At 38.6% G+C, this 24,093-nt stretch overlaps 1 protein-coding gene across 6 annotated transcripts in view; it reads left to right on the top strand.

Annotated features, from left to right (window-relative positions):
• Positions 1-24,093, top strand: part of BACH2 (BTB domain and CNC homolog 2) — a 643,272-nt gene that overhangs the window by 285,113 nt on the left and 334,066 nt on the right. For 3 of the 6 annotated variants that reach the window (XM_050788081.1, XM_050788074.1, XM_050788077.1), the window contains exon 1: positions 7,667-16,523. The exons of 2 other annotated variants lie outside the window; for them this stretch is intronic. The gene's annotated coding sequence lies outside the window, so the exon portion shown is untranslated. Of the gene's footprint in view, positions 1-7,666; positions 16,524-24,093 lie in introns of those variants that run through there. One more of the 6 variants, XM_050788076.1, reaches the window with a different exon arrangement.

Genomic DNA, 24,093 nt, shown 5'->3' with positions numbered 1-24,093 from the left:
ATGCATGTAAAGGCAAAAGAAGTACTAGGCATATAACTGAAATCCCATGGCTCTGTCTCCAGGGTTTACTTGTAACTCACATTCCTACCCTCTCGTTAGGTGGAGGGAATTTGTTTTTTGCCTTTTTTTTTTTTTTTCTTGGTGGATAAGAAAAGGTAAAAGAAACTCAACCTGTAAGATGTAGAGTGTTCTACTGAGGAGGAAGAATTTCATTGAGAACTAATTCCATCAGAACTCCTAATTAGAAATATTAGCTACCAGTAACAGATAAAAGCAGGTAACCTTTGTTCTCATTCTGGTCAATTTCAGGAAGAGGTTGTCTTGCCAGATTAGCATGTTGCAACTCTCAACTGGAGATTCTAATGGTTTTAAAGGACTCAGGCAGTTGGCATGTCAGTAACCGCCAACTACCTCAGGTTTGCAAGGTCACTGTTTAGAATGCTGACTCAGCTCTGCCTGGGCCAGACACCTAAGTTGTCATCTTTAGTCAAGAGGCATCATTCCCAGGAGCCACTTGAAACATTAAGCACACATTTGAAGCTCAATTTGGGAAATTATCAAGTGTATGATTGTACAGTACTGTGCTTATTTTTCAGAATTTAGTTCAAATTTTGGAGAAGGCTAAATGGGAGATGCTTAGTGTGTCAGTGTTGGAAGTTTTAAGTGATTTAAAAAATCAAGCAGATGAGTGCATAAAGATTTCTATGCAAACAATGATGAGCTTAAAGCTGCTGATTTAGTGTGAGAATTACTTGCATTGATTTGTAGAATATCTGTATGGGTTCAAGATTCCATATTATGCAAATGAATAAGCCCCGAAGAGTCAAACTGAAAAAAAAAATGAAATTAACTGTGAGAAATATTACCCATTCAGTAAGAGGAAAATGTAGACAGAGTTAACCCTTCCTTTTCATACATCTTCTTGGGAAGGTAAGTGCCAGGGATAATGGTCTGTGTCCCAAATGTAAAGAAGCTGGGCACGGTTTGCAGCCAGTTCCCCCATCCTCCTTCTGTCCTCACTTTTTTGTTTCGTGCTGTTTTACCTTTTGGCCACCTAGTCCCCTCAACTAGTCCTTGTCCTTCCCTTCCAAAACCAATCTCAGAGAAAGATTTTATGAACACAGTTTTACTAATATATAGGTAACTGAGCATACTTAGTGCGTTACTTTCCTGAAGCATCAGCGTATTAATAGGAGACAAAGCCAAAGAAGTAAAACTCTAAGGATAAAAACTAGAATTTTGCACACTGGTAACCTGGTGATAGGAGACCATTTCTGAATGAAGAAGGGGCTCGTCATAAACACAAACCTAGACAGAGAATATAGGCAAATGAATTGCAGAATATAAATCACAGTAGTATTAAAATATAAAGAGAAACCTGGCTGTAGAGTCAATGCCCTTCAGTCCCACCTCTCCCCCACCATACCCTCCTCCAGCAACCATGCTATGTTGAGTTGATGGCTCCATCTAGTGCCAGTGTGTGGAACTGTCTTGCAGGACTCCACTGTCATCTCCGGAGCTGGGTATGAAGAGTCCTCTTTCTCTGGGAACACACTGTCTAGTTGGGGACTGCCCTCTAGTTCCTACCTCTTTGTTTTTGCAGTTTAGTTATGCCTTCGTGTCTTTCTTTATCCCAGACTTAATTTCTTTGTTTCCCTCTTTCTAGTACACCCTCTTTGTACTTGTTTCTCCTCCTTTTTTCTTTTCCAACTCTCAATTTTTTTAAAAAAAACTACTTACAACTGGTAAGTATAAAGAGTTTTTTTTTCTAACACTACTTTATACCAAAGTAAGAGAATTCTATGCATTTTAAATGAAACTAACAATTGAAACCATGTTGGAGAACCAGAATGACCCTAAAGTTGAAGTCCAAAAGTCTCACTTAGAAGACTGTGTCCCTTCATCCTCCTGTAATTAGACATTTCCTCAAACACAGTTGATCAAGAGTGTTTTCTTTTAAATGGTTTTGGAAGTATCATTGTAGTATCATTTTCTACTTTTTAGATTATAAATTTAACCTCTCATATTTTAAGTTCAAGACATTTTCACAGACTATCAAGGAATGCTAGCTCATTTGACCTGACCCTTTTTCTATGGGGAAATGTATTCTCAGTTCCAGATAACCAGTTCTGCACATTTGTAGGTCCTGTATAAAATGAGAGAACAGAGATGAATGAGAGGCATTGTCAGACAAAGCCTGGCACATGAGATCTGAATTAGCATACAGGTTTTAAGTCTCCCACATTAAACAGTACATTTTAAATTTCCACTTATGTTAAGCATCTTGATATTGTGGGTTTGAAAGTAAGTCCCCTCTGAAAAACAGGAACTGTGCTTGTCTGTTACCAGTTCTTGTGGTCGATATGGTAACTATTTTGATTTTTCAGAAGGGAGGAAAAGCAGTTAAATCTAGTTAAAATTAAAACCAGTTAAAATTAACTGGCTCGTGAGATTTCAGTGCAGCTGTTCCACACATAGCAACACTGAGAGTGACTTGTTTATTACCATGATTAATTATTATTAGTTGTTACTTCTTTTTGAGCAGTGGCATAGATTATTTATGTTGTTGGTCTAATCTTGGAAAATAGAAACTGCAAGCGTAGAGAGGTTCCCGTTTGCTAATTTGCATGTACCCTGTTTTTGTTTTTGCCAGGTAGGTGTGTGCACCTCACGTACACGAGAGTAATTTAGCATGTCAGCACTTTCCTACCAGCAATGCTTGCTGACTCATGCAGCTGTTGTAGCGCTCAGCTGGCCGCACTGTAAACTGCCCATAGTACCAGCACCGCCCTTGGAGAGAGCTCCGGGCTGCTGGGCTGGTTAGCGACTGGGCTGGTTAGCTACTGGGAAGCAATTTTCAGATCTGTGATCACTGCTGAACTGGGTCCCCTTCTCCTGCCAGCAGCCAGACACAGCCTTCTGGTTGCAGGGGAGAAAATTGGACAAATTTCTACCTTTGTAGGGACTGCATATTCATAGCATTTTTGGATATACCTCAGGAAAACTCTTTTTGTTTGTTTGTTTTGCTTCACTTTATTTTTCTGGGAATAGTTAAGGGGAGAGGCAAAATGGGCTGATAATAAATGAAAAGGGAATGTGCTGTTATTTCCTACCAGAAGGAGTTTTCATAAACCTTTAACTTAGGCTTTCTTGGTGTAACTGAAACCTGACCCACTTCTCCCTCAGTGCAAAGCAGTGTGTCCTGAGTAGGGAAGCAGGGGCGAGGGTGCAAGTGACTAGCCTGACATTGTTTTATGTGGCTCAAGTCCCTAAGTGATGACAGCTTTTGTTTATATCCGTTCCCTGTTATTGAGGTTAAAAAACAAAACAAAAAACTTGACCTCTGATCATTTTAAAGCTAGCATATATTTTCAGAGATGGTTTCACTGTTTGTTTTCAGAGTTCAGTTTTGCTTATTTTCATCGGAAAGTGTGAAATGTTGCTTTTTTGAGGCTTCTAAATAAACTTCCTTTTGTAGATACAAGTTTATCCAATCATCGTAAACTGTCTTGAAAAGGATGATTAAAGTAAGATCAGCTGGGGAAGGGAAAGCTTTGCACACCCTTGAGGAGTTTGCCTCCTTTTTCTTAAGTTTCAGTAAGCATTCTGAAGCAGCTTTGACCAGTAATAAAGAAAAGCCACAGTGACTGTGTGTAACATGATGTTGATGGAAGTTCTTGGTTTCCGCCGATATGAATGACTCATCAGTATCAATAGAATTGTGACTTCTAATAATAACACAGTGCAAGACCTTCAAAACATGTGGTTTTAGCCCTTGCTTTTAGTGAAAGGTTGGAAAATATTAGTTTGAGCTTTTTTTTTTTAATCTCTTTATTTTGCCCAAGTATAAAGTTGTTTTTTGTAGGAATGATGATCCCCCTGTTGTTTTCTCATCTTACTGTTTTTAGTTTCATTATGATTAAGGAGCCAAACTCAGATCATTTCGTTTAGAAATCTCTGCACTAAGCATCTCCTGTCAGGGCTGTGTTTCAGGGAAATGTGGCTGAAAAGCAAATCCTCCCTGAATGCAGAAAGGAAAATACTAGTGCAGACTGCAATCCACTGAGCTACGTGCCTCCTACACAGCATCTATTGCGGAGGGCTGTGGTATTGCTGAGTAGCCATATAGCCCTGTGAGTCATTGTCAAAGGATTCCAAGAGGAAGGTTAACAGAAAATGCGAGTCAGAGGAAACAGCAGAGTGGAGCAGCTAGCTCAGGAAGAATTGTGCTACCTGCTAAGGGGCTGCCCAGATGTCACCGGGAGTTCAGGTGTACGTTCATCTTTTTGCAGCCCATTTCCATATGGCTACATATGGGGACATTTTTGTTTTTTGTTTAGTTTTGGTTGGTTTTGCTGCAGTTTGGCCAGACAATCAGAGATCACTATTTTAGCTCTGTATTACAGTGGTCTTATCCCAGAGCCTTTGCTTTTTGTATTTTGTAGTCAGAGCAACTGAATTTCTAGACTATAAGACCAACATGTATATTTAACATAATCTTTTTCTTTCTAAATGCTTTATTTATTTATTTATTTATTTATATTGAGATGGAATCTTGTCCTGTCGCCCAAGCTGGAGTACAGTGGCACGATCTCGGCTCACTGCAACCTCCACCTCCCAGGTTCAAGTGATCCTCCTGGCTTAGCCTCCTGAGTAGCTGGGCTACAGGCGCATGCCACCATGTCCAGCTAATTTTTGTATTTTTAGTAGGGTGGGGTTTCACCATGTTTGCCAGGCTGGTCTCAAACTCCTGACCTCAAGTGATCTTCCTGCCTCAGCCTCCCAAAGTGCTGGGATTATAGGTGTGAGCCACCGTGCCTGGCCAGACCTAAAAATTGTTATATAATAGTACAAAAGTTAAAAATGCATGAGGATGCCGGGTGCGGTGGCTCACGCCTGTAATCCCAGCACTTTGGGAGGCTGAGGCGGGTGGATCACAAGGTCAGGAGATTGAGACCATCCTGGCTAACATGATGAAACCCCGTTTCTACTAAAAATACAAAAAATTAGCCAGGCGTGGTGGTGGGTGCCTGTAGTCCCAGCTACTCGGGAAGCTGAGGCAGGAGAGTGGCGTGAACCCGGGAAGCGGAGCTTGCAGTGAGCCGAGATCACACCACTGCACTCCAGCCTGGGCGACAGCGAGACTCCATCTCAAAAACAAACAAACAAACAAAAAAAGTGAGTAGTACTTCTGTTCACTGAGCGGTAACTATGGAGAATGAGAAAACAAGCCCAAAGTGGTAAAGATGTTAGTGACACATAAATAATACTGGTTCAACACACATAGGAATCAGTAAAAAAGCCAGGTAACCAAAAAGAAAAATGATACTGTACATTCATATTTTTAAACATGCATTTCATGAAAGAAGAAACCCAATTGGCCAGCAAATATATAAAAATTGCTCAGCTTCATTAATAAGCAAACACATGCAAATTAAAATCATAGTAACATATGATTACACACTCTCTAGATTGGCAGAAATTTTAAAACCTGACAATACCATGTAAAGGTGTGAATGAATGGGAGTTTTTGTATTTAGTTGACAGGAGTATAACTTGGTACAATTATATTGGAAAACAATTTGCTGTTACCTAACCAGGTTCAACCTGCAAATAACTTACAACACAGCCATCTTACCCCTAGGTATACTCCTAAGAAAAATGATTACCTATGTGCTTTAAGAAACATGGACAAAACAAAAAATAATTGATGCTGGCAAGGTTATGGAGAAAGAGGAACACTTGTACACTCTTGGTGGGAGTGTAAATTAGTTCAGCCATTGTGGAAGACAGTGTGATGATTGCTCAAAGTCCTAAAGACAGAAATGCCATTCAACCCAGCAGTTTGATTACTGTGCATAGACCCAAAAGAATATAAATTATTCTAAGACACATACACATATGTGTTCATTGCAGCACTATTCACAATAAACAAAGACGTTTAATCAACCTAAATGCCCATCAGCGATAGACTAGATTAAGAAAATGTGGTACATACACCATGGAATACTGTGCAGCCATAAAAAAGAATGAGATCATGTCCTTTGCAGGGACATAGATGGAGCTGGCGGCCATTATCCTTAGGAAACTAACACAGGAACGGTAAACCAAACAATGCGCATTCTCACTTATAAGTGGGAGCTAAACGATGAAAATGCATGGACACATAGAGGGGAACAACAGACACTGAGACCTATTAGAGGGTCGGAAAAGGGAGAGAATCAGGAAAAATAACTAATGGATAGCAGGCCTAATACCTGAGTGATGAAATAATCTGTACAGCATACCTCCATGACAGAAGTTTGCCTATGTAACAAACCAATACATATACATACCCCTGAACTTTTAAAAGAAAAAACATGGACAAAAAATATTTAAAGAAGCATTGTTCATAAGAGCCAAAAACTGGAAGCAACCCAAATAAATGCCCATCAATATTGAGTCGAATCAACACATTTTGCTATAAGGTATTTATGCACTGTGATACTATTTGGCAATGAAAAACCAACTAGTAAAACCACATATAGAAGGGTGTGGAGAGGCAGCATTTCTTGGTAGTCAAGAGGAAGGATTGTGCCTGGGTTCAGATTTTGGTTCTGCCACTTATTGTGTGACCTTGGATGAATTTCTGAACTTCAGTGTACCTTAGTTTTCTCATCTGTACATCAGGGAAAATGATGTCTACCTGATAGGATTGTTAGGAAGTTTAAATGGGTTAATATTTGTGACATGCTTAGAATGACTGGCATTCTATATGTGTTTGTTAAATAAAAGTACATCAAAATGGATGAATCTTACAAACAATATTGAAAGAAAGAAGCAAGATAGAAGAATATATACAGTGTGATTCTATTCATGTAAAGTTCAAAAGCATGCGAAATTAAATGTTATTTAGGGATACATACATAGATGGTAAAACTATAAAGAAAATTAATATGGTTTAATACGATTGTCACAAAAAGCAGTGTAACAACTACCTCTAGAGGTGAAGGAGTGGGTATGATAGGGGAGGGGCTCACTGGGGGCTTCTGAGGTCCTGGCAGTGTTTTATCTCCCAACCTGGACAGTGGTCCCAAGGATATTCTTTTTTTACAGTTGTTTTTAAAAACTGTATATGGTTTTTATATATGTGTGACTTATTAGATAATAAACATTTTAAAGGATTTATGTGAGTTATAGTAGCAACATGACATTAAATAGGAATAACTGAAAATTCCTACATTTTAGTTAAAAATAATTGTTCAAGTGGAGATTGGAACACTTGCTTGGTGTTATTTCCTCCACAACATTGTGAGCCAGCAGTGCAGTGCAGTGTGATTCTTATAGAAGGCAACACCTCCTTAAGGCCACATTAAGAGAGCTGTCCCCTTTAGATCAAGGAATGTAATGTTCCCACTCAACTATTCTCAGGTCTGGATGTCCCATGTGTGGGATGCTATGCCTTGTCCCAAGGGATTTATTTTAAGAAAGATTTTCACCACAGAGGGAGCATTTTCTGTGATAAAGATGTTTAGGGGTCTGGAAACCTATCAGTTCTAAGAGTGGCCAAAGGAAGTGGGGATTTTCAACATGGAGAAGAGGAGATGTCAGGAGAGAAAGAGTGTCTTCCATCACCAGAAGTGGAAGCAGCCTTTCGTTGTTGCTTCCCTCCCTGTAATATAGGTTTCAAGTCCTGGATACTGGAGATGCCCAAGCAGAGGCTGTGGGACCTCCCTTAGACTTGATTGGGGCTGCAATACCCATTGCCTGGTCCCTGGACCAGCAGCATTGGCATCACCTGGAGCTTGTTAGAAATGAAGTCTCAGGCCCACCCACACCTACTGAGTCTGAATCTGCTCTTTCTCAAGATGCCCCTGGCGACTCACATAAACATCAAAATTTGAAAGGCACTGGGCTAAATGTCTCTAAGATTCTTCATGATTCTTAAGATGTAATGATTTTATAGAATAAACTGTATACTCAGCTGAAAATTATCAGTTCATATGGGGACATTATCAATTTAAAACACCTTGGGATGTTACATGTTCACAAAATCATGTAAGTATTTGTTGCTAAATTAGTTTTAAATGGATTTGTCCAGTTTCCCCCTAAAGTCAAAGTTAGGTTGCTTATGTATTTGGGCACCTATAAGAATTAAAATATTATATAACATTGTTTCATTTTCTTCTTTCTAACATACAGGACTAGATTCTTGCTTTAAAATTCTCCATTAATGTCTTCAAATTTTTCTTTTATATTCATTAAAAATTCAGAAGCAGATTAGGGTTCTGAATACCTGTTAAGGTATTCAGGATTAAGAATACTCAAAAATAGGCCGGGCGCGGTGGCTCAAGCCTGTAATCCCAGCACTTTGGGAGGCCGAGACAGGCAGATCACGAGGTCAGGAGATCGAGACCATCCTGGCTAACATGGTGAAACCCTGTCTCTACTAAAAAAATACAAAAAACTAGGCGGTCGCCTGTAGTCCCAGCTACTCCGGAGGCTAAGGCAGCGTAAACCCGGGAGGCAGAGCTTGCAGTGAGCTGAGATCCGGCCACTGCACTCCAGCCCAGGCGACAGAGCGAGTCTCCGTCTCAAAAAAAAAAAAATACTCAAAAATAATATTTAAATAAATATATCTCATTAATACATTGATTTTATATTTAGCATATTTTTTCTTCTTATACATAGTCCATATTTTGACCTTATGGGAACCTTTGAAGTCTGAGTATTTTATAATCATTCTCTACAGTATCTCTTTATCTTTTAGATTCTAGATCTGAGATCAGTCAAGTAAAATAGTTTTACCTTTTTCCCCTCAAAAGACCATGACTAACAAGCTCATTTACTTTTTCCTTAAATATTTTGCTAATTATCTTTTAACTGATGAAGTTCAAGTGGAATCCATGATTCATTTAATCTTTTCCCCTTTATGTAATTAGTCACTTGTTCTTTTGATGTTCCTAGCAAAACTAATATTTAAAGGGCTAGTCATAAAATTCCACAATAAAAAGTTCTTAAATGACTTAAAAATCACAGATAAAATATGCTTTACTGTACAGTAAAAATGGAGAAAACCATTTGAATAGAAAATGTTCTTTAAGGCTGTGGGACCATGAGTTATTTGATTTAACCATGTGTTACCAGGTCTGTGTTCTTTTGGTATATAGGACCAAGAAACTACTTTATGGCTTTGATAATGTTTGCCGTATGTATGTCATCTAGATGAGATAATGTATGACAGAGGGCTTTATAAAATGATAAAGTACTGTAGACTTTTGTTTGTTTGTTTGTTTTTGGAGATGGAGTCTCGCTCTGTCACCCAGGCTGGAGTGCAGTGGCACAATCTCGGCTCACTGCAACCTCCACCTCCTGGGTTCAAGCGACTCTCCTGCCTCAGCCTCCTGAGTAGCTGGAATTACAGGCGTGCACCACCATGCCCAGCTAATTTTTGTATTTTTAGTAGAGACGGGGTTTCCCTATGTTGGCCAGGCTGGTCTCAAACTCCTGACCTCAGGTGATCTGCCCACCTCAGCCTCCCAAAGTGCTGGGATTACAGGCATGAGCCATCGTGCCTGGTTGTATTCTTTGATTTTTTTAAGAGCAAGATTTAGGAAGATTACTGCATATCCCTATAGGGTTTGTTGGATTCTCTATTTTTTCAGAATGGTTTGAAATCACATGTTCTAGCTTAAACTCTAAACCTGGTCTGTCTAGTATGGTAGCCATCAGCCACATGTGGCATTTGAGCATGTGAAATGTGGTTGAGATGTGCTGTGCACCAGATTTCAAACAAAAAGGATATAAAATATCTCCTTAATAATTTTTATTATATTGATTACATGTTGAAATGATAATGTGTTGCATATGTAGGATTAACTAATAAATATTCAGATAAGTTTGGCCTGTTCCTTTTTACTTTTTAATGTGGCTACTAGAAATTTAAAATTATATGTGTCTCACTTTATACTTTGATTTCAAAGTACTGGTTTAGTCTGTAAAGTTTAGAGTGATTGAGAGCTCTCAGAGAAAAGAAGATCAGAGCTTAACAGAGAGTTTTAGAGATGAGATGCCACCAACAGAATCCATTTACTTGAAGAAATCCCAATCTGCACCTTTGCCCTACTTTTAGAGATTCCTGCTTTCTTGAACCCACAAAGTAGAGCATTGGGTAACAAGCATTGCTACCCAACTGTATATCTACAATATACAGAGCATTGAAGGGGGATTAAAATAAGTATCACACAAGTCCCTGCCTTTAGGGAAAAAATATAGCCTACTGGGGAAGCAAGATATGAGCACATGAGTTGTTAAATCATGGCTTGAGAGATACATAGCTGTTCAATGCTCGGATCCAAGACTGTTGCAAACAGACGGTCGAGGCAGTAAACAAAAAAGTGCTTCAAAGGAAGGAAAGGTCTCTGTGACCTGGAAGGGTGTCCCACCAGAGGAATGCCTTGGTTCACACTGACAAGTGGGTAGAATTTCAGTGGGCAGAGAGAAAGGGGGTATGGCTGGGTAGGAGGCAAGGTAGAGTGGGAAGAAGGAGGAAAACATGGGAAAGCACAGAACAGTTGAGAAGTCAGTGAGGAGATGGATTGAACTGTGAGTAGAATCATTCTCTAGTCCACTTATTCAAGCTTTAATATTTGACATCATCTCCTATAATATTATGTATCTTGACACTCTTCCAAAAGTTATTTACCAAGTGTCTCAAAGTAGAGACTAGGGCAGGACACTTTAACTTTGGGTAGAATAAATGTTGCATACCTTTGATTGTTAGGAAGTTCTTTAAATAGCAAAACTGGTAATATTATCTTGCCAGTTACGTTTATACTAACATTTTGTGTAGAACCATGTAACTAAAGGCTTCTTGGATAAGTACATTATTAGTATTTCAGGCAATAGTGCTAAGCATTTGTATATTTTTCTTGCTTAAAATGCCTTCAGTGTTATGTCATTTGATCTTTGCTGTTGGCTCCATTTTATTGAATTTGAAGCCAGAGAAGCTAAGATTGAATAATTAATGGTAGAATCTGGAATTTGAACCTAGCTCTTAAGCTTCTTCCATTTTACTGTGTGAAACACTCTAATTTTCGTCCCTGTAAGTCTGTTTCTTAAGAGAAGCTGATTAATTTTATTTAACTTTTTAATTGAATAATATACATAGAGAAATGTATGCATATAACGTATATTCATCTTACTGATGAATTTCCATAAAGTGAACACACTGTTGTAACCAGTTCCCAGATTAAGACACAGCATTATCAGTGCCCTAGAAATCCCTCAGGCTTCCTTCCAGTAACTACTCCACCCATGGTAGCCACTACTCTGACTTTGGAAAGCATAGATTTGCTTTGCCTGTTTTTGAACTTTATATCAATGGAGATATAGAATGTACTATTTTGTGTCTGCCTTCTTTTACTCGATAATATGCACAGTTAACTCATATTGTGTATGACACCATATTGACTATGGTAGTTGATTTTTCATCCTCCATGCTATATAGTATTATATTGTGTGACTATACCACTACTTATTAGTTTGTATAGCACTGTGACTGAACGTTCTAGAATGTATCTTCATGTGAACACACGTAATTATTTGTGTTGGGCATATTTAGGAGTTAAATCAGAAAAGCAGTGTGATTTTTAAATGTCTTGTAGATGAGGCTGAAATTTGACTTTGTGATACTCTTTTCAAGAAAAGAAGTGAAAACCTCAAACTATTGGTTTCTTGAATAGTACATCAAAGTAAATACTTAGGCAGCCATTACAAAAAGGTCCAAGGTAGAGGAATTTTAATGCCCGAACACATTTTTTCAAGGGAGGATGAAAAGAGTCAATTCTCATATAGAAAGAGTTTGAAAGGGTTAGGATGTTAAAATACTGAAGTTGTATCACTCAGGTTTCTCTTACAGTTATATTTTTTTTCTCCAAGAGAACTTTTAGCAGGTAATAGTGGAAAACTAAGGTGTGATTGGTACCAAAATGACTGTTGTCCCAGGGTTTAATAAGGGATTAATAACTGGGGAGTGTATTTACGAGGAAATAAGAAAATAGGGTTGGGTTAAATGGCAGGAAGGTACATTCCAAAATCTATAATGCAAACTACGGTTCTCAAAATTTTACTGAAATTTCTCCTCTCTCTCACTCTGTTGCTTAGCATAATCTGCAGGCAATGGAATTTGCATTCTTTTAAAGAAGGCAATTACAAATACCATTACTTGTTTTTAGAAAAAATCTTAAGATAGACATTTATCCAGAGGCAACCTGTCTGAATGAAAATGTAGTTCTAGGGTTTGCCAACACAGAAGACTTCAGTGTCTACCTTTAATGCTTATTAACATTAATGGTGATCATTTAAAGGTGTGCGTTTTATATTTAGATTTATAAGTGGTGTTGATCTTAAGCAGAGTAGGCAGAGAAATCCTCCACTTTTTCTGTGCTCTCATTCAGGATGTCCCTAGGCATGTTACATGGGAAATGAGAATATGGGAATAACTACTCTCATACTTTCTTGGGCTTCAATGAAAACATTTGTTACCATTGTTAGCCATAAATTAAAATTATTTCAGAGTAGGAAATATAACTTTAACTTAGAACATGGCTGTCAGATGAAACGTTTTACACATGTATTACTGTGGTAGACATTCCTTGCATTTATTAAAAGCCTCTCCTTTATAAAGTTGGTGAAGTGTGACTACTCTGACCTCCAAATACTGGGTGTATTTGAAAGTAGGTTTAAAAGTTACACTTTTCTTTAATGCCCATTGATTGATTCATTCCTTCCTTCCTTCCTTCCTTCCTTCCTTCCTTCCTTCCTTCCTTCCTCCCTCCCTCCCTCCCTCCCTCCCTCCCTCCCTCTCTCCTTTATTAAACACGTAAATAATAAAATATTTTACATTTATTTAAAAATTCTAAAATGATTGTATTTTAAAAGTAAAAACAATTTTTGGTTAGGATTTGAGCTTATTCCATTTTTCTTCTAATTTTCCAAATTAAATGTAAAATGAGAGCATCGCAGGTAGGAGGAGGTAGGGGAGAAACCAAATAATTTTCAAGTCATATTTGAAGAGCAGGTATGTTCTCTCACGATTTACAGTGCAGGTGCAGTTTAATTTAACTACTTTAAATGATGATAAAAATTCTTCAAGTAGAACAAAGCAAAGTTTTAGAAGTGACTTGTAAACAGCCATTCTTAATTTTTTCCTGTTTTCTCTCCACTCATGTGACTTGCATGAATTTCTGAAGCAGTCCCTTCAAATGACACTGCTCCAAACATGTGAATTGCATTCATCAACAAAATCCAGCCTTTTCCTTTGTAGGACAATGTGGGGTCACGGGGCAAGGGGTCTTTTCTTTGTCTAGCCTGGTGCCAAAGCAAAGACTAGTCCTCCCTGCGTTTGGACCCAGTGACATGTTTCCATTTGTCATTGAACACTAGGGGGAGGAACTGCAGCCTCTGAGGTACCCCCTTTGGTCCTCACCCTCTACCAAAGGATTTGCTGCTTCAGCCTCTTCAGTGCCCCAGGTATTTGATGCAAAGATTATGCACTTATGCTGCCAGTTATCAGGGTTGTGTGGGTGTCTTTAGAGGGGTCTCCCCTTAGCTTAGCATCGGGTCTCAATGACAGAATCTAAATAACACAGGTTACTCATCACGAGTTAAAGATTTTTTCCCTTTTCACATTGATGCTTCTGATATACTTTTATACGTTAGCTGATTGTATGTGCGTACTTTGTGGCTGCCAAGATGCAGCTGGAAAGTGTGTGGGGGTTGTCTGCTTCCTCTGAGGCTGCTACAGGTGGTCAGGTGGGGGCGGCCGTGATAAAGGTACAGCACCCACTTCCGCCAGCTTGTCTTGTGCGCCCTGTAACCCATTGCATGAACCTGAGTGGCACTTCAACCGGATTTTCTTGTTGGCACTTTTATCTTTCACTGCTTCTGACTTGCCTGTTGAGGTTTATGACTAAGGTTGTGATTAAAAATTCCCTTTTTAGGTATGAAAAATCTTTTCAATTACTTTGTGTTCCTTTTTTTGTTTGGTTTTTGTTGTTTGCATGTGGACTTTCTGGGTTTTGTAAAAATGAATCTTAAAAAAATCTTAATATTATGTAAGAGTTAGATAAAGGTTAAGTAGCTAATATATTCCCTCATTAGGGCAATAGAATCAACGTATGTTCTTGGAAGATTAAGTGTGTTAAAATGCATTTTATGATGAAAGCACTTTCAGTTATTTAGAATAGGCATGGAAAAGCCCATTTCAGAATATTGTCATAAAATCATTAGACTTGGAAAGGTTTTCGTTTATTCATTCCGTATCCCCCTGTCTGTTTAATCTTTGCATACTACTGTCCTTGGAGCACGGAGAAACGTGAGCTACCCTTGGAGGTTTATAGTCCCACTGGAAGGGAACCAATGTTTATGCCTGATTATATGATAGGAGCGTTACATGTTCTTATTCCATCTTTGAGGAAACCTTATAAATAAGATAATAACTTTTTCAGAGAAAGAAGCTGGGGTTCTGAGACATTACTCACTTAGGGGCACCCAGAGGAAACAGCAAGACCTCCGGCTTCATCACCAGTAATTTCCAGCATGTGAGCTGCCCTCCACACTCTGTAATTTAAAAAACAACTTGATTTGGGGACATCTAGTAAATATTCTAGAAGTTCAGAAGCAAAAAAGCTAGGCTGCAGCTGAAGTACTCAGATTTACCACTGGCTGACTGGGAAATCAGACCTGAGCCTTGACAATGGGTAGAATCTGTATAGAGGAGCCGAGAGAAGAAGAGTTTCCGCACTGCATAAGCCCAATGAGGGAAGGTGTAATAACAAAGGAAAGGTGAGCACACAGGTTTAAGAGATGCTGTGTGGGCCGGTCCAGCTGGGAGCCATTACCACTCAACACTTAATGGAGTGCTTACTGTGCTAGGCACTTCTCTAAGTTCTTCACACCTTTTAACTCTTCTTATCTTCACAGCAAGCCTTTGAAGGAGATGTTATTATCAAGTCCCCCCTGCCCCCCTGTTTTTTAGAAACAGAGTCTTGCTCTGTTGCCCAGGCTGGAGTGCAGTGGTGTGATCATAGCTCTTTGTGGCCTCGAACTCATGGGCTCAAGTGATCCTTTTGCCTTAGCCTCCTGAGTAGCCAGGACTACAGGTGTGTGCCACCATGCCTGGCTAATTTTTTTTCCCATAGGAACAGGATCTCGTTATGTTACCCAGGCTGGTTTTGAACACCTGGCCTCAAGCGCTCCTTCGCCTTAGCCTCCTATAGTGCTGGGATTAGAGGTGTGAGCCACTGCACCTGACCTTCATTGAGGGATGAGGAGACTGAGGCACATAGCAGTTAAGTTGCGGAACTGTGATTCAAAGCATGGCCACCAGGATCCAGAGCCTGAGTTCTTAGCTACTCTGCTGTCTTGTTTTCTCTCTATCAGGCAATGCAGGCTGCTTGTTAGAGGGACGGTAAGGATTCTCGAATTGCTGGGGATAGCAAGAGGAAGATGCAAATGGCAGGGGTAGTGATAGAAAGATCAAAATGGCAGCAGCACAGCACGCTGGCCAATTTGACAAGAGGAAACATTAGGAAAGAAGAGGAGTTTTTTCTCAGCTAAGCAGGATCTGGTCAGTGTAAGTGGGTAGCAAGAGAGAGAAGTGAGATGTAACGAATCAATAGGCCTTGATGAATGACTGGAATTGAAGGAGAGAGAATGAGCAAAAATGAATCTAAGATTTGGAGCTTGGTTGACTGGGAGGATAATTCTGCTATTGCAGAAAGCAATTAGGTCAATAGACAAGCACATTTTTCCACAGTTAGTAGTGTTGCAGCAAGAAATGAAGGCTTTTGAATGAGCATATGCAGTAGAGATACCATATACAGGAAAGATGGCTCACTGGAGAGTTGAGAATAAAGGAGAGGAGTTCAGGGGAGGGAATGGAGATGATTGGGGGCTATCTGCAAGGAGAGAATTGATGCGCTGGGAATAGATGATTTCTGAGAGAGAAAGAGAGAAAAACCCAGGGCCTTAAAAAGTGTCCTTGGTCGAGAAGCAGAAGGAGAAAGAGGAGCAGGAAACCATAAAAGAAGCAGGAGAGAGAGGAGAATAAAAAGAGAAAAAAAGAAAACTACTGAACAGTGTCAGATACTACAAAGAAGTCAAGGAGAACAAGAGTGAAAGGGGGATATAAGATTTGACAAGGAAGAAGGCCATTTGTACCCTGCACAGTAAGTCTTGGTGGCATGGGGAGGTGAAATCTAGTTGCATTAAGGACTGTGGTGTTGCTGAATTCTTCCTCAGGGGAAAGTCCCTGGACCTTTTCTAAGCACTAAATTTGCAGGTAGTTCAATGTCAAGCTGAGAAGGAACTTGGTTAACAGCACTTGGTTGCATAATACTATGTTTTCTTATAGTGACCTAACTGTTCTATCGTGTTTTGTCTTTCAGCGCGTTCATTCACATAGCTCCCAGTTTTAACATTTCGCCACCTACTGAAGACATCATTTGGGGCCAAGCTGATGAGCCCTTGAAGCAGAGCAGGTGAGGCAAGGACCTCAGCTTGGTCTTTGTTTCATAAGTTTACACAGCTAGCTTACGTTCCCACCAGCAGTGTGAAAGTGTTCCATTTTTATCACATCCACATCAGCATCTATTATTTTTTGTTTTTCAATTATGTCCATTCTTACAGGAATAAGATGGTATCTCATGTGCTTTTAATTTGCATTTCCCTAATAGAGATGTTGAGCATTTTTTCTTATGTTTGTTGGCTATTTGGATATCTTCTTTTGAGAATTGTCTGTTCATGTCCTTTGCCCAGTTTTTGATGGTTTTTTAGAGTTTATTAGCTTTTAATATAAACATGAGAAAAACCACATAAATTGTAGCATTCTTTTAAAAATAAAACTGCAATCAATACTTGAATATCCAAGCTCTGAACTCCATAAACAATGTTTTTTCTTTCTTTCTTTTTTTTTCTTTTTTTGATGAGGTTGCTTTTATCTTTCTGATTTGAGTTTCTTGTGGATTCTGGATATTAGTCCTTTGTCGGGTGCATAGTTTGCAAATATTTTCTCCCAATCTGGGTTGTCTTTTTACTCTGTTGATTAATTCTTTTACTATGCAGAAGCTTTTTAGTTTAATTAGGTCCCAACTATTTATTTTTGTTTTTGTTGCATTTGCTTTTGGGTTCTTAGTCATGAACTTTTTGCCTAAGCCAATATCTAGAAGAGTTTTTCCGATGTTCTAGAGTTTTTATGGTTTCAGGTCTTAAAGTCTTTGATTCATCTTGAGTTGATTTTTATATAAAGTGAGAGATGAAGATCCAGTTCATTCTTCTACATGTGGCTTGCCAATTATTCCAGCACTATTTATTGAATAGGGCATTTTTCCCCCACTTTGTGTTTTTGTTTGCTTTGTCAAAGATCAGTTGGCTGTATTTGGCTTTATTTCTGGATTCTCTGTTCTGTTCCACTGGTCTATGCGCCTATTTTTATTACCAGCACCATGCCATTTTGGTAACTATAGCCTTGTAGTATAGTTGGAAATTGGGCAGTGTGATGCCTCCAGATTTGTTCTTTTTGCTTTTGTTCTTTTGGTTACGTGGACTCTTTTTTGGTTCCTTATGAATTTTAGGATTGTTTTTTCTAGTTCTATGAAGAATGATAATAGTATTTTGATGGGAATTGCATTGAATCTATAGTTTGCTTTTGTCAGTATGATCATTTTCATAATATTGATTCTAATCCATGAGCATGAAATGTGTTTCCATTGTTTGTGCCATCAATTATTTCTTTCAGCAGTGTTTTGTAGTTTTCCCTGTAGAGATTTTCACCTCCCTGGTTAGGTATATTCCTAAGTATTTTATTTGTTTATTTAGCAAGTGTTGGAAAAGGGATTGAGTTCTTGATTTGATTCTCAGCATGGTCACTCTTGGTTTATAGCAGTGCTACTGATTTGTGTTCATTGATTTTGCCTCCTGAGATTTTACTGAATTCTAGGAGCTTTTTGAATGAGTCTTTAGAGTTTTTTAGGTAGTACAACCACTATGGAAAATAGTGTGGAAATTCCTTAAAGAATGAAAAGTAGAACTACCATTCTATCTAGCAATCCCACTATTATCTACTCAAAGGAAAAGAAGTCATTATATGAAAAAAACACTTGCACATGCATGTTTATAGCAGCACAATTCACAACTGCAAAAATATGGAACCAGCTTAAATGCCCATCAGCCAATGAGTGGATAAAGAAAATGTGGTATATATACATCGTGAAATACTGCTCAGTCATAAAAAGGAACAAAATAATGGCATTCACAGCAACCTGGATGGAATTGGAGACCATTATCCTAAGTGGAGTAACTCAGGAATGGAAAACCAAATATAGTGTGTCATAAGAATGATGTAATGGACTCTGGAGACTCAGAGGGAAGTTCCACTAAGGAACTTATCCATGTAACCAGAAACCACATGTTCCCTGAAAACTATCGAAATAAAAAAAAAAGTAATTAAAATTTTTAGAAAGTTCACACAGCTGCCCAGCGTGTGTCCCAATCACCAGGATCATCAGCTTATTCTGTGTGTTTCTAAGTGTCTTATGAACACACTGATTGTTATAAGGAATCCAAACAATATAGCACTGCCACACTTGGGGCTGCTTTTTGTTTTAGGGTTCTTTTATTATGTAAAGTCCAACTGATATGAAAATAACCTAAATTTTCTCTGACTTCTCAGAAATTCTCAAAACATCAAAATGTGCCCTGTCTTTTGATGCTGGTTACCCCTTAGTGGGAATCCAGGATTTCCTTATTTCAGTGTCACAGCTGTGAGTTGTAAAGCATTTCATTCACCACAGTGCTAGTTACAGTTGGTTTTATTTAAGCTGCCAGATTTGGAAATGCACCTCACTATAGCATTAGTTTAAAAAATTTAGGCAGGGGAGAAGAAGCTTGTATGTACAAATGATGTTTTTTACTTTTGGACTGTAAGTATGTTTTTTGGTTCTTTATTCTTCCCAGCAGTTTTTCTGGGTAACTATAACTTGATGTATGAACTTTTAGAAAACTCAGAAGACTTAGGAGGATGTAAGCTCTCTCCCTTTCCTTCCCACCCCTCACCCCCAGAATAGAATATTGGTAGGTGAAACGTTATTAAATAGAGTCTGCGCAGAGTAGTCAGACCTTAGTCACACCCAACCCTGCCCCTTGTCTCTGTAACTTTCTGTTGCTATTAGCATCTTCATTCAGAAGGATGAAAGGGGAGAAAAAAAATTAAAATGAAGTTAATTTTGTTCAGCAAAAGTTAAAGTGCCTTTGGCTGAACTCTGGGTAGTTGGTTTTGGAGTTGTATGGGGTTTCATTTGTTCTCCAGCTCTCTTAGTCTTCACTTGTAAATAGAAACGAGTTCATTTTTCCTGACAAGAACGAACTTAATTATTTACCTAGAATGGTTAGTAATCTGTTCTTATTACCAGAAAGCTTTCTTCTAATCTATTTAGTATCTTTTTTCATAAGAGTTTGAATATATTAGTATGTATTTTCAATAGAATCTAACCTTTCATTATTAAAGTTCCTAAATATATTACTATGTTTTATTATTATGAACATTGACTCTCATTGTTTAGAGTTTTGCTTCTCTAATTATCTTGGGTGAAGGACCAGTTTTGTTTTTAATTTCCAGTATGTCATGGATTGATAATTTTATAAAATATAATAAAAATGATTTACTAGAAAAATGAAATACTAGAAAAATGAAATTTAAAGAAACGAAAAACATAAGCCTGATTAAACATTTATTATTCTTATAGTCAACAGACATAAAATTACTCTGGCAAGCTGCTGTAAAAAACTCTAAAGGCCTACTCTCAGTTTCTGTGCTTATTCTGGGACTGGGGCTGGTCTGCAGAGCCCAGTTTGAGTTGCACCATTGGACAGAATATATACAATTTAGAAGACCAAAGTTCAGTATATACTAATTTCAGAATGTATCCTCAAAGCGGGTTTTTGGGGACTGTCCCCTTCATATTTCTTGCACATATAAAAGGCAAGTGCAGTTCGGGTACAGTGGTTCATGCCTGTAATCCCAGCATTTTGGGAGGCCAAGGCAGGCAGATCACTTGAGATCAGGAGTTTGAGGCAAATTTGGCCAACATGGTGAAACCTCCTCTCTACTAAAAATACAAAAAATAGCCGGCCATGGTGGTGTGCACCTGTAATCCCAGTTACTCAGGAGGCTGAGGCATGAGAATTGCTTGAACCCAGGAGGCAGAGGTTACAGTGAGCTGAGATCATGGCACTGCACTCTAGCCTGGGCAACAGAGCAAGACCTTGTCTCAAAAAAAAAAAAAAAAAAAAAAAAAGCAAGTGCAGAAAAAAATCCTGTTTATTTAAACTTTTTCTACTTATAAAAAAATTATAGGACAGTGCATAAAATAATATTTAGGTGAATGTAGAAAAAATTGATTGTCTTTCTCCCACTCCTCTGGTTGTTTCTTTTCCTTTCTCTATACATCATATACATACATATGAACATATACCTTTATATGGAGAGGGGACATTTTTTTCTTCTATGAAAATGGCATCATAAACAATACTCTGCAACTTTTTTAGTTAATATTTTGTTACAACATTTATCTTTATCAAATATGAATCTAGTGGCTCTTTTTAACAGCTGCATAATATCCTATGGTATTGTCGTACCATAGTTTATTCAATTCCCCAGCTGATATACCTTCAAGTGCATTCTAGGCTTCTACCATTCCTAACAACGCTGCAGTTAAATTCTTGTACATATATTCTTATGTGTCTACTTAGATATTTGAAGGACAGATTCCTAAAAACGGAGTCAACAACTCATACATGATGTCAGATGATACTCCAAAAAAGTTGCATAGATGGAGAGTCACACCTGCAAAATAGAGAATACCTGTTTGCCTCACCCCTGCCAGGTGTTAGGAATCTTTTTAAGTGTTCTTTCTCTGCAGTGTAAAGTGATCACTAGCTGTGTTAATTTGAGTTCCCCTGATTGCCAGCGAGAGTGTGCTTCTTTTCATATGTTTAAGGGCCTGCTGGATCTTTCTGTTCAATTTGGGGGCAACAAAACTTGACAGATTTTATTAGGTCTTTTATGTACCAGGTTTTCTGTCTGTGGTACACTTAGTGATTGGGGTTTATATTATTTGTTAGTTTTAATAGGGTAGAGGACATGGGAAAAGAACAAAGATACAGTGTTGAGGGTTTTTTATTTGGTGGGGGGGGAGATGTCTTAGTTCTAATTTTCTTTGTGTAACATTTTCTTTTTCTTCAAGATCAGCTTACAGGAAATCCGTCCCTATTTGTGTGTAATGTAAAAAGGGCACAGGGTGGGGCATCTTTATAGCTTGGCATACTGTATATTGTTATTCAGGACTGCTCAAAGACTATGCATTGGCATGTGTACTTTTAAAAAATTGAGGTAAGTTCATATAAAATTACCTCTCTTCAAGTGTGCAGTTCAGTGGCATATAGTACATTCACAGTGCTGTGCAACTGGGACCTCTATCCAGTTCTGAAACATTTTCCTCACCCCAAAGGAAACTCCATCCCCATTAAGCAGTCACTCCTCATTCCCCTCATCCCTCAACCCCTGGAAACCACTCATCTGCTTCCTGCGTCTACGGTTTCACCTTTTCTGGATATTTCATATAAATTGAGTCATGCAGTATGTAACTTTTTATGTCTGGCTTTTTTCATTTAGCATAACATTTTTGAGGTTCATTTGTATCGTTGTGTGTATCAGTACTTCATTCCTTATTGTGACTGGATAAAATTTCATTGTATACTACAATATACAATAATTTATTTATCCATTTACCAGTTGATAGATATTAGGGTTGTTTCCACCTTTTGGCTGCTGTGAACAATTGCCCATATACACCTAGATGCCAAGTTAAGTCATACAGAGAGAGGGATGAGGGAAGAAGAAAGACAGCTGAGAAGAGCCTCCCAGGGAGCATCTTCTGTCTTCTAGAGCCTTCCTCTCTCTGTAGTTGGTCATCTACAGGCTCTTTAGGAGGCTGGGTTAGTCTTGGGGCCAGATTTGGGATCTGTTCCCATTGGCTTCAATATCTTCGTTAAACCAGAGATAGACCCTCCATATTGGATTTTAAATCCACACCCTCTGGTTTTAAAAAGGAATTTACATCCCACCCTCAGGGCACTAGGTCTGCTCTAGCCTCCCTGGGTGCAGTGGCCGGGAGGAACATTCATGGCTATTCCTCCATGGTTGTTGCCTCTACTCTGGGTTGGAGCTTGTGGAATGTGGTGACCAGAAGGAGGAATCGTGCCCACATAGTACTTGGCATATGACGGCATAGGCTCATTTCCCATCTCTGCAGGCTTAGTCCAGTTATGTACCTCCCAGTTTTCTCCTCTGTAAAATGGCATTACTAGTACTTACATAATAGGGTTGTAGAGACAGTTACATGGGATAATGTATAGAGAGCACTGTTACAGTACCATGTGGTAGTACTTGATAAATATTTGTTTTTTCTCTTCTCAGTGCTTCTCTGTCCTCTCCTATCTGGTGCCCAGGACATTACATATTTCACAAGGTAGTAGTAAGTTTAAAATGAGGTGATAATGCAGATGAAGGCTCTTAGCACGATGCCTGCAATGTAAGTCAACACTCACAATAGATAGAAAGATACCTTATCTTGCAGTTAGGATTTCTCATTGGGAAAATGCTATGCAGTTGATTACAAGCTGTCTAAAGTGTTTTAAGTGGTAAAGATTGCACCTGGGTATATTGAGTTGTTCTGCCGCTTGGTGTTTATTACTATAGACACATCAGGCTAATTAAGACAGCCATGTTCAGGATAGATGCACTAAGATCGTGATGTGTGAGTTGGGCATTTCCCATCATGTTAGCACAAATACATTAAAGAAAGTTACTTTTATATCAAAGTATTTGCATCCCAAATAAAATACTTGTACAGCCTAAAATTCTCTTTCTTGTGGAAGCTGACAAGAGACTTCTGTCTTGCCCTCCAAAGTGGTTTAGTATCCTGTTTTGAGTACTATTTGGGTGCTGTTATTTAGAAATTCTGTTTTACAGCAAATGGGAAGTGATTTTATAAAAAAGGGAGAAGCAGCTGTCCTCCACCATGCTCTCTCTCAACTGTGTAACAAGCCTTTCTGAGTGTGAAGTGGATCCCCATAATGTGGGCCCCATGTGAGAACCTTTTACAAGGTTTTCTTGTTGTAATGGCTGATATAATTAAAGGAGAGAGTTCATGTTTTGTCTGAAATGGAGCATGCCTTGAGTTACAATGTTTTGTTTTTCTCACCAAATATATCCTGACTGTAATAGCAAACAGCTTGTATAAGATTTTTATATAAACATTTGAAAAAGCATTCTTGTCTTCACTGAAATTTTGAAAGCCTTTTAAGAATATTTGTAGCACTTATGTTTTTAAATGTCTAACAAGCAGTTGTTTATTTGGTAAATTCATTCCATGAGGGTGCTTTGAATCTACCTCCAACCTCTCACGGGTCTCCCAGACTTCCCAGGAACCACTGCTTGACAGCTGGAGAGACAGCAGGTGAACCAGGGTCTCACGGGGAGGGCAAGACCAGGAAACCCCAAAGGGACAGCTTTCTGGAGAGAAATGCCTGGCTGTGCATGCCTCTTCACCTCCATCCCAGACGCACACTTCCAGGATGTGCAAATTGAGTCAGCATCATGTCTGTAGAGGACAACAACTTGTCTTTTGTTAGTCTTGACATTTCTTTAGCACTAGGCCTCTCAAGTTTTAGATGTGGGATGCTCAAGAAATGCATTTACAATTTGAAAACCTGGTGCTCATTAAGTAATTCTTTTAAAACTTTTTTCTTTTCCTTTTGAAAAATTCAAACCTAGAGAGGAGAGGAAAGAATCATATGAAGAACATTTATATACTCTTTGTTTATATTTGCCGGTTATTAATATTTGTTATTTTGTCTCCAAATTTATAGTTTTATATGTGTGTTGGCAAGAGGGGTTCATTTCTTATAACTATTTAAAAGTAAGTTGCAGACTTACTTTCATGACATTTTTCCCGAAAGACTTCAGCATCATTTCTGAAGAATAAGAACATT

The sequence above is a fragment of the Macaca thibetana genome, chromosome 4 (assembly GCF_024542745.1).
Source record: "Macaca thibetana thibetana isolate TM-01 chromosome 4, ASM2454274v1, whole genome shotgun sequence".
NCBI lineage: Eukaryota > Metazoa > Chordata > Mammalia > Primates > Cercopithecidae > Macaca > Macaca thibetana.
The sequence above is the reverse complement of the archived record's forward strand: the minus strand, read 5'-3'. Positions and strand labels throughout refer to the sequence as shown.